The following is an 18,870-nucleotide window of genomic DNA, read 5'->3' on the forward strand; positions in this document are numbered from 1 at the left end:
CCAGAGAATTAAATCTGAAAACAAATGCAAGCACCATTGTCCTGGCATAAACCAGCAGAAGTTTTTATTACTTGAGGACGAACTCTTGACATTGCCGATATCTAATTATCAAGGGGAGCTCAGCGTTTAAATGAGATTTTACAAACTAATTTGGAAGAAGCGCATTTTATTGCTACCGTATTCTCAGTTTTATTTTAAAACAATCTTGTTCCTTGATCTATGAATGTTGTGTAATGTTGATCAGTGCAACACACACAGAATGCTGGAGGAACTCTGCAGACCAGGCAGCATCTATGGAAAAGAGTTTCCGGCCGAAACCTTTCGGCGGGACTGCCAACAAAATTGTGAAACGCGCCATTAGATCGCATGCACAAGTGGTTGGAAACTACCACTAGAAGAACACTACTAAATCACTGCCAAGTCGTGGAAAGGACAAGAGGATCAGAAGTGGAGAGAGTGAGCAATTTCAAGTTCCTGGGTGTGAATATCTCTGAAACCCTAACCTAGATACAACATACTGATGCAACTATAAAGAAGGCAAGACAGCGGCTATATTTCATTAGGGGTTTGAGATTTGGTTTGTCAACTAAAACCCTCGGAAACCTACAAACGTACTGGGGAGAGCGTTCTGACTGGCTGCAATCCCTCTGGTTTGGCGGGAGGGGGTGGGGTGCTACTGCACAAGATTAAAGTAAACTGCAGAAACTTGTGTAAGATTAGTCAGCTCCATCAGAATCAAAACCACCGGGATATGTCGTGAAATGTGTTAACTTAGCGGCAGCAGAACACTGCAATGCATGATAGTATAGAACATGATAGTCTCGGCCTTTTTGTCCTGGAGGAACCCTTGAAATAATTTTCAAGTCTTAGGGAATCCCTCCGTAAAAAAAATTGTACCTACAACTCACGGTACGTTAGCATGATCAATAAGTTGTAGATATAATACTCCAAAACTAATTGTCAGTGCTCTTTTGAATAGAGAATGATTTTTTAGTTTACCTTTCTTGAAATTAATCTTTCTTTCCCTTTCATAATTTTTTTAAACTTATAAGGTGAACATAATAAATTTCTCATTTCTGGGTCGAATTTGAGATAAGCACACACGGATTTCATCTTCAACTGAAATGAGACAAGTTTTATCCTTGTTTTTGATGCCTGTTAAACAGGAAAAAAACTTGCTCGACGTAATAAATTGAAAACTGCAGCAAAATGTTCACTGTTTTCTATTAATGGCAGGATACTCTTCTTTCACAGAAACCCAGACCATCTTGAGCGCACAATCTGAGTGTAGCTCAGGAAGTTTTTCCTCTTCTCTCAAAGTCAAGTTCTGAGGCCGAGCAGAAGATGCGGAGAAAAGGTCCCTCGACCGGTCCTACATTTGTGTTGAAAGGGAAGAAAATAGTTTAATTTTGTTGTGCACAAGTTGGGCGAATCCATTCAATGCTCAGAAAACGGACTTCACTCTCTTCAACAGCCTACCATCCTCCCCTCCCCGCAGTACGACGCTCACCAATTATCACCCTCTGTGCAATATAGCACTCACCAATTGAACCATCTCCCTATCTCGTGTCAAAAACTGAGAATGGACTCAACCAAATAAACACGGTCCCGCTGGCACGGCCATGCTGGACTGAGACTGTTCACGGGGCTGCTTGGTCACCGCCCACCACTGTGAGCGTTAGCATCGAAAAACAATAACCACCTTTGTCTCAATCACGGTCTCTCACGGAACGCATAGCGACCTCTCACAGAACTCTAGGGTTCCATGGAACCCTGGTTGAGAAAGCCTGATATAGAGGGGAAAAAATAAGTAAAACAATAACAGTAAGTATATTTATGTATATAAAATGGTTAAATTAAAAAGTGTAAAACCAAAAATTCTATATAAAAAAGTGTGGCGGTGTTCATGGGTTCAATGACCGTTTAAGAATCGGATGGCAGAGGGGAGGAAGCTGTTCCTGAATCACTGAGTGTGCGCTTTCAGGCTTCTGTATCTTCTTGCTGACGTTAACAGTGAGAAGAGGTCATGGCCTGGGTGATGCGGGTCCTTAATATTGTGTCTGCCTTTCTGAGACACCGCTCCTTGAAGGCGTCTTGGATACTACAGATGCTAGTACCCAAGATGGAGCCGACTAATTTTACAATATTCTGTAGCTTCTTTCAATCCTGTGCAGTGTCCCCCCACCCCTACCAGACCGAGATGCAGCCAGTCAGAATGCTCTCCGGGGTACACTTGTAGAGTTTTTGAGTGTTTTCGTTGACAAACCAAATGTCCTTAAACTCCTAATGAAGTATAGCCACGATATATCTCATTTAAATCTTTAATAAATCAGAACTCCTCTATGCATGTTAAAATTGTAAAGAGCTATGTCTAAATTTAAGCACGCATCATTATTTTTTAAAAAGGTTCAGAGGTTCAAAGGTGGTTTAATGGCAGAGAAATGTATACAATATACATCCTGAAATGCTTTTTCTTCACAAACATCCATGAAAACAGAGAACTGCCCCAAACAATGAATGACAGTTAAACCTGAGAACCCCGAAGTCCCCCCCCCAGCTTCCCCTCCCACATGTAAGCGGCAGTGAGCAACGATCCCCCTCCTCCCACCAGCGAAAATATAGGCACATCGGTACCATCACTGAGCCCAAGCGTGCTCTAAGCAACAGTAAAGACACAGACCAAAGTTACCTCAAAAGCTTTGACAACTCACAGGTTCTCTCCCTCCCCGGCAAGGGAGAGGGAAGTGTCCCCCATTTTCACAAATTAAAATAAACTGTGTTTAAACTACTTCATTGGATGAAAAGTATCTCCTCCTTGGTAGGGAGGGTGGACCCACCAATCAAGCAATGGATATTGGACGCTGGACTTTGCTGAGAAGACTACCGATGGAGTAAGCTAATCCTTGAAGAGTTGGTGGATACACTATAACCTCCCTACCTGGAGCGTTGCTGTAGATGTCTCTGTCAGATGGGGCTTAAAATCTTCTTTTGGGTTCAGGGGTTTGCACACAGAGAAACCAATACCATCACAAGACTGAGAGAGCTGAATGTCTTTCTTCCATCTCATAAAGAAATACAGAAAGATCTTTCACCAAGTACTTATTCAGCTGATCCAACATGTGGTTCTGTATCACATTTTGCTCAATGCTCCTGGAAAGTACTCCAAGGCATTTTTCACCTCATTTGTATCATGTAAATATAAACTGCTTCTGTTAGTTTATATAATAATCTTACAGTTTGTGATTCCTTCCATTGCTTTGTCTCAATTGACTTTAATTATATTCCAAAATGACCAGACTAGCTGACTTTGTACTGCCCAAGTTCACTCTGCAAAAAAAAACACAACTCCAGCAAAAGTGAAAGCAGAGAACTGCCTCAGAATTCAGAAACCATTTGAATATCTACTTTAATGGGAAGGCAAATAGGATAATGGTAGATGGGCAGTGCAGTTGGCATGGATGAAGTGGGCTAAAAGGGCCATATGATTCAATGAACTTAAGATGTTTCATTATCTGCTGAATCAGTGCCACAACCAATGCTCTCAGACTATTCAGTGACCTTAAAAAGAGCTCCAGTGACTTTCTGAAAGCTAATTCCAATTTTTGACCAGCTACTAATAGGTCTTAAGCTGTTTAGAGATTAATCATTGATACCTCTTTTGGAGCAGAGCACTGAAAACTGAAACCACTCAGTGGGGGGAGTTGTGCAGGGGAGGGGGTTTGGGGATTGATTATCATGTTGCCATTCTCTTTTGCGCAAGGGGTGGGTTTGCTGTTACTCTCTGAACTGACATTCATGGATTTTCTTGATTTCAAGACTATCTGGAGAAGAATCTCAGAGTTGTATTCTGCATACATACTTTGATAATAAATTAACCTTTGAACTTTTGTACACCTGTTTTAAAATACAGTGATTAGAAATACCACGTTTATTCTTCAAGACTCAAGATTGCTAATATCATTTCCAGTACACAAGTGTAAAGGACACTTGCTCTCACAGGAAGAAATTAGTTAATTTAAAATAGCAGAAGAGTCTAATAACTAGTGAATTTAATTACAAAAGTTAATTGGCCAACAGTTCAACCTGGTGATTTCCTCATTTAGGTAAGTTCTTGTGTGTTTCTTACATTGTTTCAATATAGCTGCAGCTATAATCAGCTTCACACCATTCTCGATGTCGACTGCCTATGCTATCCACTCTCTCATCCATCCCAAAGGGGAGCAGGAGTATTGTGGGTCCAATTAAAGACCTATGATCAGGTACAAATATTTAGTTATAAGTACTTAATATCCATTTTGGAAAACATTATTTGAATCCCATAACAAATATACATACAAGGAATGAATCCTGACCTAGAAGCATCTACTACAAGTTATTTATAATACTAAATTGCTTAATACAAGAACATTTAAAAAAACTGACATCCTTTCAGTTGCAGTAAACCATAAACACAAGAAATTCTACAATGCTGGAAATCCAGTGCAACAGACACACAAAATGTGTGGACTGACATGCTGAGTTTCGTAGAAACATAGAAAACATACAGCACAATACAGGCCCTTCAGCCTACAAAGTTGTGCTGAACATGTCCCTACCTTAGAAATTACTAGGCTTACCTATAACCCTCCATTTTTCTAAGCTCCATTTTGGGCATGCATAAACCTGCTATGCACCTCCATTTTTTTTTCTTAACCATGGTTTCAAAATCTTTTGAAAAACAATGTTCCCTAAACCTGTTATCTTTATTTGACAGGCATGTACAAGGTTCGTACTCACAAAATTTCAAGTTTGAAGGCCTCCCTCTTACCGAGTACACCTTTGCCAGGCAACACCCCATCCCAATCCATGCTTGTCAGATCCTGTCTGATACCATGAGAATTGGCCTTTCTCCAATTTAGAATCTCAACCTATGGACCAGACCTAATTTTAGCATATTTATTTTAAAATTAATTGCATTGTGAAAGCTCAGTGCAAAATGTTCCCTTACACAAATTTCTGTCACCTGTCCTGTCTCATTCCGTAATAGGAGATCAAGTATCATGCACTCTGTCATTGGACTTCTGCATACTGATGAAGGTATCTTTCTTGAAAACGTTTGACACATTCTATTCTATCTAGTCCTTTGACAGCATGCTGATCCCATTCAATACGTGGACAGTTAAAATCACATACTATAACAACCTCTTGTTTCTAGCAACAGTCTGCAATCTCTCTGCAAATTTGTTCCTCTAAATCCCTCAGATTATTGAGTGGTCTATAATATAGCCCCATTAACGTGGTCAAAGTGTTTCTTACTACTCAATTCCACCCATAACACCTCTCTAGAGGGGTTCTCCAGTCAGTTCTGACTGAGCACTACGTGATATTTTCCCTGACTAGTAATGCAACCCCTTTTCATTTAATCCCTTCCATGGTCATGTCTAAAACAATGGAACTCTGGAATATTGAGATGCCAGTCCTGCCCCTCCTGCAGCCAAGTCTCACAAAAGGCTACAATATCATAATTCCAGGTGTTGATCCATGTCCTGAGCTCATCCACTGTTTTTTTTTTACAATATTTCTTGCATTGAAGCGTCTGCAGCTTAGATTAGCTGCACCATGGTCAACCTTTTGATTCCTGACTTTGCCTGAGGTCTTAACGACATTGGTCTCCACAGCCTCTCCACTATCTGTTTTGGCACTCTGGTTCCCATCCCGCACCCCATGCAGCACCAGCAAACCTTACCGCTAGGGTATGAGTCCCCTTCCAATTCAGGTTCAAACCATCTCTTCCGTACAGGTCCCACCTTCCCTGGAAGAGAGCCCAATGATCCAAAAATCTTATGCCCTCCCTCTTACACAAAAATACTTAGCTATGTGTTAAACTGTACAATCTTCCTATTTTTTGTCTCCCTAGCACATAGTATGTGTAGCAATCCTGAGATCAGAACCCTTTAACCTAGCACCTAACTCACTTTTCAGAACCTTGTCACTCTTCCTCCCTATGTCATTGGTTCTCGTGGTATTCCCATGCCACTCCAACACAGGAGGGGGTTCACATGCCGGCATTATTAATAAAGTTCAGCTGAATATCCTGCATGCTGGCCTTCTGGTGTGTTCAAGACAAGTCAAGTTTATAGTCATTTCAACCATAAACTGCTGGTACAGTACACAGTCAAAACAAAACAACGTTCCTCCAGGACCCTGGTGCTACATGAAACCACACAGAACTACACTAGACTATGTGAGACAGCACAAGGCTACACTAGACTACATAAAACAACATAAAAGCTGCCCTGGACTACAGACCTGCACAGGACTACATAAAGTGCACAAAATTGTACAATGATTAATAAACAAGACAATAGGCACAGTAGAGGACAAATTACAATATAATAATAAATGATGTAGATGTCAGTGTAGACTCCGGGTATTGAGGAGTCTAATGGCTTGGGGGAAGAAACTGTTTCACAGTCTGGTTGTGAGAGCCCGAATGCTTCGGTACCTTTTGCCAGATGGCAGGAGGGAGAAGAGTTTGTATGAGGGGTGCGTGGGGTCCTTCACAGTACTGTTAGCTTTGTGGGTGCAGTGTGTGGTGTAAATGTCCATGATGGCGGGAAGAGAGACCCCGATGATCTTCTTAGTTGACCTCACTATCCGCTGCAGGGTCTTGCGATCTGAGATGGTGCAATTTCCGAACTAGGCAGTGATGCAGCTGCTCAGGATGCTCTCGCTACATCCTCTGTAGAATGTGGTGAGGATGGGGGGGGAGGGAGATAGACTTTTCTCAGCCTTCGCAGAAAGTAGAGATGCTGCTGGGCTTTCTTTGCTATGGAGCTGGTGTTGAGGGACCAGGTGAGATTCTCCACCAGGTGAACACCAAGAAATTTGGTGCTCTTAACGATCTCAACAGAGAAGCATTCAATGTTCAGCAGAGAGTGGTCGCTCTGTGCCCTCCTGAAGTCAACAACCATCTCTTTTGTTTTGTTCACATTCAGAGACAGGTTATTGACTCTGCACTAGTCTGTTAGCCGCTGCACCTCCTCTCTGTAAGCTGACTCGTCATTCTTGCTGATGAGACCCACCACAGTCATGTAATCAGCAAACTTGATGATGTGATTCGAGCTGTGTATTGCTGAATAGTCATGGGTCAACAGAGTGAACAACGGTGGACTGAGCACACAGCCCTGGGGGGCCCCTGCACTCTCCCAAAATATCAAACACAACATGGTCTCATAAGTGGTTGATTGTCAATAAGTTGGTGCTACAGCTCAAGTGAGATCCCCAACAAGGCAAATATTTACAGTAAGACTGTTTAGTTCACATATATCTATGAAAAATATCCAAGAATTATCAACCTAAACTGTCTATGCTAGTTTGCTAAGTTGTATGCACCATGAGGCTGAGTTGAGAACTGACTAGGGTTGCTAGGCAACACCTTCAAGCTACACTGAAAAGTGGCTACTTTGTAACAATCTGTGGGCCACTAGCCTGGAGCAGCAGAGCAGTCAGTCAAACACTCAAGAGAAAAGGTTTTGTGATGGACACTGGTGGGGATTGTGGTCTTTTCGGCAGGAGATGGAGAGAGAAAACAATCGAGAGAACCGGGCCATAGGATTCGACCCAGCTGGAATGGGTGATTCGATGGAGTACAGGATGGGAAGGTCTACTGGTGATTGGTGTATAGGAGCAGCACTGTAAGAAGAGACACACACACAGCTTTTGGAAGATATGAGGTCCAACCTGATGTACATTTAACTGGTTTAATTATAATGTGACCTTTTATTTTTTCCTTTTTTTAAATAACTATTTGAATATGCTGAGATTCATAACTACAGCTTTACAGTTGTATGCGGTGTATGATCTGATATTTCTTGCCGACAGATAATTGCACATAGGCAGTATTTACACAGTATTCGTTCAGATCAGGGTTCGGGTGGTCATAACATCCCAACTTTGCGATTTGGTGGGACCCAAATCATACCGATCCTAGACATATGGATTTTGAGAAAGGTGGGTTTCTCACCACTGAGTCCGGTGGCCATAGCGAGTTGCTAATGAGCTAAGAAGCCTGGTAAAAGGGGGTTTCACCAACATGTACTTTGCTCAGGCATGTGAAAGATTTCCTGCATCACAGAATAAATGGGATAAAATTTGCACTGAGTTGTAAAAGAATCAACTCTGCAGCAAGGTCGTGCAATACAGTGAGAATGGATGGCCAGTTGTTCCAAAAGGAGCTCTCAAACTCAGTCCTTATTGGCTTGAGAGAAACGCAATCACCATTCTTGTTGGTTTGCTGCTAAATGGCTCCAGACACATCATTCCTGTTTCTCTGCACTCCAATATCAGTCAGATCCACCAAGGGCGTCAAGACATCAAAACTCTGCCTATGAGCAAGGCAATCTGTGTGATGGTCTGCTCTGAGCACAGAGATGAGAGATTTTGTAAAGCAATGCGAAGCTTACAGGAAACAGTACAAAAATCATGCTGAATCCCTCTGTTCCACAGAATTCCTGGACTTTCCATGGCAAATTGCAGGCACAGATATTTTTGCATCGAAGAGACAAATATCTTCTCACTATGAATTACTTACTCACTGAATGCTGAGATGTCCAAGCTGTCCTCTGCATAATTAGCAGATGTTATCCAGCACCATTAAGCTATATTTGCTCACCATGGAAAACCAGAGTGTCAGACAACGTTCCACAATTCAGCTGCTCAGTCTTTGCTAGGGACTATGAGTTCAAACACCAGACAAGCAGTCCATGGTACCCACAGGCAAATGGAGCAACAGAAAGAGCAGTGCAAACTGTTAAGAGCCTCCTACTGAAGACAAAAGAACCTTACAAAGCTCTGCCAGCTTATCGCTCCACACCTCTTGCAAATAGCTACAGTCCATCAGAGTTGTCACTAGGCCAGAGACTGAGAACAAGCCTGCCTGTTCTTCCTGCCCTTCTCCAACCTCACTTACAGGACTTAGACAAAGTGAGAAATTTTGAGACACCACGACATGAGAAAATGCAAAACATGCATGAACTCAAGACACAGAGCAAAATCTTTGATACTGCTCGGGAGTAGTGAAGCTGTTTGGGTTTCAGACCAATTCACCAAAGTAACAACAGTCTGGCAGCATGCATGACGATTGTTTGTGATCAGAACATCACAAGGTGAAATCACACAGAACAGGCATGCGCTCGTGCACCTTCAAAGTCCACGAGAGGTAGAGGAAGAAATAGAATGACCTGATCCTTATGACGAGGACAACATACCTGAGGTGAATATCTGTTATATTTGCACTATTGTTTTAAAATGGTGGATGCAATGAACTGTGCAATTATGGGCTGGTTATTTAACTTTGGAGGTGTGCAAGTAATTGGAATCAATTCCAAGAGAAAATATTTAGTGAGGTACAGGCTAATTAGGGATAGTTAGCATGGACTAAAACCCGACAATGCAGGAAAACATTCAGCAGACACTAGTTGGAAAGAAAGGCAGCCAAAGTTTTAGGTTGGAAATCTTTCATCTGAATCAGAAAATGAGAAAACAAGACAGTTTTAGGTCATGAGAGCGCGAGGAGAGATGGTTCAGAGAAAAAACAAATACATCTGATACATGAGGCCAAATGACAGATTGCTGTGGTGATGCATTTTGTGAAGGGGCTTTGTTGGTAGATTAATGAAGGAAAGTGGGGAGAGGGAGAAGGGGAGAGAGGGAGAAGAGGAGAAAGGGAACAAAGTGACAGGTAAAAGCTGTGAAATGCAAGTCATATATATTGCAGGAAATAGAAAAGGAAAGATAGCAAACATCCAGCATATCTGGCTAGATCCATGAGAGGGAAAGTTGTGTTCATATTACAGACCGATACCCTGGTTTGAGAACCAGACAGTTCTGAAACAAGTTGAGAAAGAAAGTTACCTGAAAAGGTCAGATATGCCCAGATGGAAGATGAGATAATGTTCTTTGGTCTTTCTGTACAATATGGTCTTGTTGGCACTGTGTAGGAAGCCACAGACAGATTAAGTCAGAGTGAGAACTGGACGAAGAATAAAAGTGACTGGAAGTTGGAAGCTCAAAGTCAGTCTTGCAGATGAATGAAGATAGGCCACAAGACAGTCACCCTATCTCTACCAGATCAAGCATTAAACGTAATACACAAGATTGGAAGTAGCTCCATGAATTGCAGCTTCATCTTGAAGACTATTTAGTCTCTAGATGGTGGGAGAAGGGAACTTCAACCAGTTGCATAGGAATGTGCCATTTGATGGGTGGTTAGATGAGATGGAAAAGTGGACCTAGGAGTTGTGAAGGGAACAGTTCCTTTGAAATATTTAAAGGTGAGGTGAGGTGGAGATGATTCTGGGTGGTGGTAACTCACTGAAGGTGATGGAACCTAAGCTTCCAGTTGCCTGTCACTGCAATTATTCCTATATTTAAAGTAATTGATGCAAATATTGATGAAGAAAACTAATTTTGTCTAGAGGATTGTCAGTGTGTGGAATTCAGCACCTGAAAGGGTGGCAGAACAGAAAAAAAAATCTCACAAAATGCTTGGATTTTTTCTTGAAGATCTGCAGAAAGACTGGGGACAATTCCTAGATGATGGAATTGGGTTGGGCATCACTTCTTCAACTAGCATGGACACTCTGGACCCAATGGCGCCCTCCATGGTAAATGTTCTGATTTCTGCCCATCGAAGGACCTGCCATTTAATTGAGACTTATTACAAGACAAAGAATTGTGCAATGTTGTTCATCGAGTTTACTTTCTTCATAATTGCAGTTATGTGTTGGGCCCGGTACAGGTCCTCCAAAGTGGTAACACAAAGGAATTTAATGTTGCTGACTCTCTCCAACTCTTGTTCTCCAATAAGGACTAGCTCATGGACCTCTGGTTTCCTCCTCCTGAAGTTCAAGTTGGCTTTAACTTCCTGGCAATTTCCGTCATATGGCTGAGTTAACATAAGACCATAAGATATAGGAGCAGAATTAGACCATTTGACCCATCGAGTCTGCTCCACCATTTCATCATGGCTGATCCAATTTTGCTCTCAGCTCCAGTCTTCTGCCTTCTCCTCATATCTCTTCATGCCCTGACCAGTAAAGAATCTATTAACCTCTGCCTTAAATATACACAAATACTTGGCCTCCACAGCTGCTTGTGGCAAAGAATAGCACAGATTCACCACTCTCTGGCTAAGAAATTCCTCATCTCCGTTCTAAAAGGACATCCCTCTCATCTGTGGCTGAGCCCTCAGGTCTTAGACTCTCCCACTAAAGGAAACATCCTCTCTATCAAGGCCTTTCAGTATTTGATAGGTCTCAACGAGGTTGCCCCTCATTATTGTGAATTCTAGTGAATACAGGCCCAGAGCCATCAAACACTCCTCATATGACAAGCCATTCAATCCTGAAATAATTTTTGTGAGCCTCCTTTGAACCCTCTAAGTTTCAGCACATCCCTTCTAAGGGCCGAAAACGGTTCACTGTACTCCAAGTGTGGCCTCTTCAGTGCTTTATAAAGTCTCAAAGTTACATCCTTGCACTTATATTCTCGTCTTCTTGAAATAAATGTGAACACTGCATTTGCCTTCCTCACCACAGACTCAAACTGCGAATTAACCTTCAGCAAATTCTGCACAAGGACGCCCAAGTCCTTTTGCACCTTAGTTTTTTGTATTTTCTCTCCACTTAGAAAATAGTCAACCCTTTCCCTTCTTCTACCAAAATGCATGACCAGTCACTTCCCAATACTGTATTCATTCTGCCATTTCTTTGCCCATTCTCCTAATCTGTCTGTCCTTCCGTAGCCTCTCTACAAGGGATGATTGAGAAGTTTGTGGCCTAAGGTAGAACACATTTATTTTTCAACATGGTCCCCTCCTACAGTTACACACTTAGTCCAGCGGTCGTGGAGCATATGGATCCCCTTTTCATAGAAGTCAGTGTCTTGGAGCTCCAGAAGTGGTCCACAGCAGGGGTGATTGACAAGTTTGTGGCCTAAGGTAGAAGGAGATCAGTTATTAACTTCAAACTTCCTGCATTATCACTCAAAGAGTTGAACTGCATGTGCACGTAACGAGAGCTGTATAACTCATCTCCTTCCATAATAATATATAGTACTCCAGGTGCCGTCTTATCAGCCACACCCCTCTGTAAAGTTGTTGCAAAATGTCCCTTGGTTTAATATGTACCACATCCCTAACAATAAAGGCCAACATTTCATTGTTTCCCAATTATGTTAGCTTATTGATAGAGCAAGTAATGCTTGAATATTAAAAAACAAATTTACAAACTATCAGGAAGCACATGTGGAAACAGAAATAATCAATGTTCCAGGTAGAAGACAAAGAGTCAACTCTAACAATAGGATCTCAATCTAAGTGTTAACACTGTTTCTCTTTTTACAGATCTTTAGCAGGATGAGCGCTCAAATGATTTATATCTGTTCATAGCAATACACTGCTTGTTATAATATGAACTCTTGTGGATTCATGCCACAGTTCATAGAGAATCATGACTGCATATCCTCAGTTAGTATTTTTGTAGTGTAAGAGTAATTTTCCAGTGGAAGTGGGGTCATTGGCTCAATCGTTAATGCAAAGTTGCATCAGCCTTCACTGGAAATGAAGAGGATCACTACTCACACGGAGTAGTGATACCACTTTATGACTGTATATTTTAAACTGTTATCAAGTAAATCCTTCAGCATAACTGGCAACTATAAATAATATGGCTTTAATATATAACAAGTTTTTGATGTTTGATTTTTATAAAATTTATTAAATTTGCTTTGAAGAGCTTATGTACAAAAATGAGGTAAGGTCTCATTTATTTCAATTTAAACATCTTCAGATCATCTTATAAATCCTGAATTACATAAAAATATTAATAATTTATTTGGATTTCTATCTGTCTTAAAACAAAATTCAAGTCTCAATGCCATAACTTCTAGCACTGGGTGAAATTCTTTCTAGAAAAAGCTCAAACAAGAACAAAGTCAGATAGCTTCCAGACTACTGCATTTCATTTAACTATGAATTCCACAAAAGGCACATGACTGTTGGGTTATGCTTATGGGTGCAAAGTTTAATTTGATGTGGTTTCATGCCAAAACGAGGAATAAAGTAAACACTATGAAAATATACTTAGATGCCAGCAGGGCTGGTAGGATGTTCACTGCCAGCTTTTAAATGTTGATTGATTCAAAGCCAAACACTGCAGTGTATCCAAAATGCTTGCTCAAATCCAAATATAAAAATGGATAACTGGAATGAATAACAACAGGACAGGAAAAGCCATTATATTCAACTGAAAATATGACGATGCTGCAATATTAATCCTTAAAATGAATTTGTTTGTTTTTGCTTGCATGCACTCAGGGGCCACTTTCATAGGTACAGGAGTGGAGTCCAGTGTGTGCTCTGCTGCTGCTGTCAATCCAGTTGAAGGCTCAATGTGTTGTGCATTCGGAGATGCTCTTCTGCACACTACTGTTGTAACACATAATATTTGCATTACTGTTGTGTTCCAACCAGCTTAAACTAGAATAGTGCAAATACATAAAATTACTGTAAATTACAAATAATGAGGCAGCATCCAGAAGAGCCACTGACATGCCTTCTATGGGATCAATGTGTTTGACCCAAGGTTCGATCCTTCGAGATTTTGAAATCCATAAACTTGAATTTGCTCACCCTTTCCACAGCTGACCCCTCGTGAGGACTCCTTGTGTGTTCACCTGACTCCTATTTCCTGAAATCCACTATCAATTCTTTGGTCTTGCTGACATTGAGAGTAAGGTGGTGGTTGTGATACCACTCAGAAAGCTAATCTGTCTCATTTCTGTCCACCACTTCATTGCCATCTGAGATTTAACCAAGAAAAATGGTGCCATCTGCAAATTTATAAATGGCATTTGAGCTGTGGTTAGCCACAGAGATAACTCTAGAGCAGAGGGTTAACAATAGATTCTTGAGGTGCACCGCTGTTAATTGGCAGAGAGATGATGTTTCCAATAATCTGTGATGACTAGTCTCCCAATGAGGAAGTCAAGGATCCAGAAGCAGGGGGAGGTAGAGAGGCCCAAAGAAGAGTGAGATTGTGTCTGCTGCAGTACTAGGTGAACCAGAGTCCAGTTCTTGCTCAGACAGAAATTAATTCTACTTGTAACCAATCTCTCAAAGCATTATACACCCTCAGTCTATGTGGCAAGAGCCAGATGGCAAAAAGGCTTCAGGCAGCATAGTACATAATGGGTAACATTTAATTAAAATATAGGAAATACTAAAACACATGAAAAAATTTTAAAATAGCATACTTTCTTTGTATTCTAAACTAAAGGCTTCCTATCTCCATTAAATTAACCTGGGGTAGAACTAGAGTGGTGATTCCACCACATAATGCTGTATAATTGCACGTCTCTGTCTTATTACCATAACCTTTAGGGAGTCCAGCCACTGTCTATTTGTCATGCATCTATCAATATGCAAGTCTTAACTTCCACATTCAGAAACAGTTCCTCCACCCGACAAGATTCTCCCCAAAACATCTAAATGGAGATAACAAGGAACTTAATACAAACAAAAAATCACTATATTAATAACTGAGATAAATATGCCTACAACAAGAGCAAGCCAAGCAGCAGAGTTTAATTCAGGAAGGATACAGCTGAAATGTACATTAACAAATCTTGGGTGGATTATACTAGCAGTCCTGTACAGAGTTCTGGCAGATAAAATATTAACACACAAACTGCTGGAGGAACTCAGCAGGCCAGACAGCATCTAAGAAAACAGTACATTTTGTTCTTGAAGTAGTTACAATTTCTAAGGCAAACACGAGGAAATCTGCAGATGCTGGAAATTCAAGCCACACACACAAAATGCTGGTGGAACGCAGCAGGCCAGGTGGACGTTTTGGGCTGAGACTCTTCGTCAGGACTGACAGAGACTCTCCGCCCAAAACGCTGACAGCACTTCTCCCTATAGATGCTGCCTGGCTTGCTGCGTTCCACCCGCATTTTGTGTATGTTGCTACAATCTCTAACAGAGTTTTAAACCCCTGGTATTTCAGTTCTCATTAATTATTAGTTTGTTTGCATAATAATTTCAGGTAAGCTCTGCAAGCACTTCAGAAGATTACAGAATGAGGAGTGGAAGACAAGAGTCATATTCAGATGTGTGAAAGCTCACATCAAGGGCATCCTGTGTGTACATGTGGCTTAAAGCTAAAACAGAATATTCCTAGCAGGCACAGCCATGCCTGAAGAACTGTATTTAAAGGTGACTGACAAGTTCTGAATTCAATGACAACTCCCAAATTAAGTGACAGCTCTAGAAACCAACTATTGCAGAAGGTTACTCTGGAACACCCATGTTTGGGATTGGGTTACAGAGTAAACCTGAGGACCAGTGTACAATCAACATCATAGCTAAGTAGCTGGTGTATGCATTATGAAAAGAACCAAAGTAAACACAGTGAACTATTAAAAAAGAATGTATTTGCATCTCTGTGATCTGACATGTTGGGTCCAGAGGAATAGGCCAACATGAGCATTTCAAGCTTCGCTGCAAATACACTCCTCTAAAGTACAAAGTTTCTTGCCCAATAACAATGAACATATTTTAGTACAATGGTAACTTGTATATTTCACAAGCAATGATTTGAGTGCTTGCTGAGTGAGACACTTTTCTTGCCGAACCAATTACTTTGTGCATATTTTCTGGCACCAAGGAACAGGTCAAGCAAGTGAAATTAATGGACTTTACCTTTGACATTACTGAATGACAGCAGAGATTTTAAGCAGCTCCATTACCTGCACTTATTCCCATTTCTTAGGTTTTAGAGATGTTGAGCTATGGTGGCCAATTATTTTATGCAAATTTATTCAAAATAGCTCACACTTCCATCTTCTCAAATTTATCTATTAAAATTCTCCCTGCTTTCAAACTTAATATACTTGTAGCATTATGTCTCTAAAGTAATTCCAACTAAGTTTAATGCCAGAAATAAGCACCTCAACAATTAAAATTTAATATGGATTTTATTTTTTTCTGTTTGATTGGCAGATAATTGCTTCGCTTCCAAGAGCATGTGTGTTCAAATAAATAGAAACTGTGGTTGAGATAGTTATTTCATTCCTTCTTTAAGACGTCTCTTCATATAAAATGTGGAGTGTCAAGTTGATAACATTTTACAAAATCTGCAGTCATGTGGCAAAACTACCAGGATAGATCTCAATCTTCTGCAGAGTGCTAGATAACACCAAAGCAGCTTTTCATTTTACAGGGAAAGGAAGAGGACAGCAGAAGTGATAGGGGACTCTACAGTTAAGGGGTCAGATAGACAATTCTGTGGACGCAGGAAAGAAACGAGGATGGTAATTTGTCTCCCAGGTGCCAGAGACCAAGATGTTTCCGATCAGGTCCACGATATCTTGAACTGGGAAGGAGAACAGCCAGAGGTCGTGGTACAACTTGGTACCAACGACATAGGCAGGAAAAGGGTGGAGGTCCTGAAAAAAAGACTACAGGGAGTTAGGAAAGAAGTTGACAAGCAGGACCTCAAAGGTAGTAATCTCGGGATTACTGCCTGTGACTAGTGACAGTGAGTATAGGAACAGAATGAGGTGGAGGATAAATGTGTGGCTGAGGGATTGGAGCAGGGGGCAGGGATTGAAATTTCTGAATCATTGGGACCACTTCCGGGGCAGGTGTGACCTGTACAAAAAGGACGGGTTGCACTTGAATCTGAGGGGGATCCTTGCGGGAGGGTTTGCTAAGGCTACTGGGGAAAATTTAAACTAGAAATGCTGGGGGTGGGGTGGGAACCCAATTGAAGTGACAGAGGAAAGGGAGATCGGCTCACAAATAGAGAAAGTTTGGACAGTGCAAAAGGGAGGATAGACAGGTGATAAAGGCCGCACTCAGTCCGATGGTATGAGATATGTCTATTTCAATGCAAGGAGTATCATGAATAAAGTGGATGAACTTAATGGAGGGAGGCAAAAGAGGTGGGGATGTGGCACTGTTGATCAGAGATAGTGTCACGGCAGCAGAAAAGGAAGAAGTCATAGAGAGGTTGTCTACAGTGTCTCTGTGGGTGGAAGTTAGGAATAAAAAGGGGTCAATAACTGTACTGGGTGTTTTTTTTTAAATAGACCATCCAATAGTAACAGGGACATCGAGGAGCAGATGGGGAGACAGATTCTGGAAAGGTGTAATAATAACAGGGTTGTTGTGTTGGCGGACAGGATTAAGGAAACCCCCCACCCCACCCCAAGGCATTCTACAAGTATGTGAAAAGCAAGAGAATAGGATGTGAGAGAATGGGACCAATCAAGTGTGACAATGGAAAAGTGTGTATGCAACCGGAGGAAATAGCGGAGGTACTTAATGAATATTTTGCATTTTGTATTCACTACGGAAAAAGGATCTTGGCGATTGTAGGGATCACTTGCAGGAGGATTGGAGGGTTGTGGATGTTGTTCCCTTATTCAAGAAAGGGAGTAGGGATAGACTAGGAAATTATAGGCCAGTGAGTCTTACTTCAGTGGTTGGTAAGCTGATGGAGAAGATCCTGAGAGGCAGGCTTTGTAAAAGGCAGGTCCATGCCTTATGAGCCTGATTGAATTTTTTGAGGATGTGACTGAGCACATTGAAGAAGGAAGAGTAGTAGATGTAGTGTTAGTGGATTTTAGGAAGGCACTTGATAAGGTACCCCATGCAAGGCTTATTGAGAAAGTAAGGAGGCATGGGATCCAAGGGGCATTGCTTTGTGGTTCCAGAACTGGCTTGCCCACAGAAGGCAAAGAGTGGTTGCAGACGGGTCATATTCTGCATGGAGGCTGGAGGCTGGTGACCAGTGGTGTGCCTCAGGGATCTGTTCTGGGACCCCTACTCTGTGATTTTTATAAATGACCTGGATGAGGAAGTGGAGAGATGGGGTAATAAATTTGCTGATGACACAAAGGTTGGGGGTATTGTGGATAGTGTGGAGGGCTGTCAGAGGTTACAATGGGATATTGATAGGATGCAAAACTGGGCTGAGAAGTGGGAGATACAGTTCAACCTAGATGTGTGAGACTCTTGGCAGTGTGCAGGATCAGAGGGATCTTGGGGTCCGAGTCCATAGGACACTCAAAGCTGCTAAGCAGGTTGACTCTGTGGTTAAGAAGGCATACGGTGCATTGGCCTTCATCAAATGTGGGATTGACTCTAAGAGCTGAGGGGTAATGTTGCAGCTGTATAGGACCTTGGTCAGACCCCACTGGGAGTACCATGCTCAATTCTGGTTGCCTCAGTATAGGAAGGATGTGGAAACCATAGAAAGGGTACAGAGATTTACAAGGATGTTGCCTGGATTGGGGAGCATGCCTTATGAAAACAGGTTGAGTGAACTTGGCATTTTCTCCTTGGAGTGAAATAGGATAACAGGTGACCTGATAGAGGTGTATAAGATGATGAGAGGCATTGATCGTGTGGATAGTCAGAGGCTTTATCCCCAGGGCTGAAATGATTGCCACAAGAGGACACAGGTTTAAGGTGCTTGGAAGTAGGTACAGAGGAGATGTCAGGGTTAAGTTTTTTAAGCAGAGAGTGGCGAGTGTGTTGAATAGGCTGCTAGCTCCTGGATGGGCACATGGAGCTTAGAAAATAGAGGGCTATGGGTAAAGCCTAGGTAGTTCTAAGGTAGGGACATGTTTGGCACAGCTTTGTGGGCCAAAGGGCCTGTATTGCACTGTATGTTTTCTACATTTCTATCTGTCCCATTTACTTTCAGAGGGAAAGAAATGAAAATGTTGATACACCAGGTATGTGGAGGACTAGTGTGGCTGGCTGGGGGAGGGAGAGAGGCTGAAAAGAACAACAGTGGTAATGAAGGGGTAAACAAC

The 18,870-nt window shown here is 41.7% G+C and overlaps 1 long non-coding RNA gene across 2 annotated transcripts; it reads left to right on the forward strand.

Annotated features, from left to right (window-relative positions):
• Positions 1–12,719, forward strand: LOC140714565 (uncharacterized). Of its 2 annotated transcripts, XR_012095912.1 has the most exons (4): positions 1–537; positions 1,255–1,824; positions 8,488–9,253; positions 10,546–12,719. It is a non-coding gene; the product is annotated as an uncharacterized lncRNA (long non-coding RNA). The 2 variants fall into 2 exon arrangements; XR_012095913.1 differs by lacking the exons at positions 8,488–9,253; positions 10,546–12,719 and adding an exon at positions 2,823–3,671.
• Positions 12,720–18,870: the final 6,151 nt, after the last annotated feature.

Source organism: Hemitrygon akajei, chromosome 22 (genome assembly GCF_048418815.1).
Source record: "Hemitrygon akajei chromosome 22, sHemAka1.3, whole genome shotgun sequence".
Lineage (NCBI taxonomy): Eukaryota > Metazoa > Chordata > Chondrichthyes > Myliobatiformes > Dasyatidae > Hemitrygon > Hemitrygon akajei.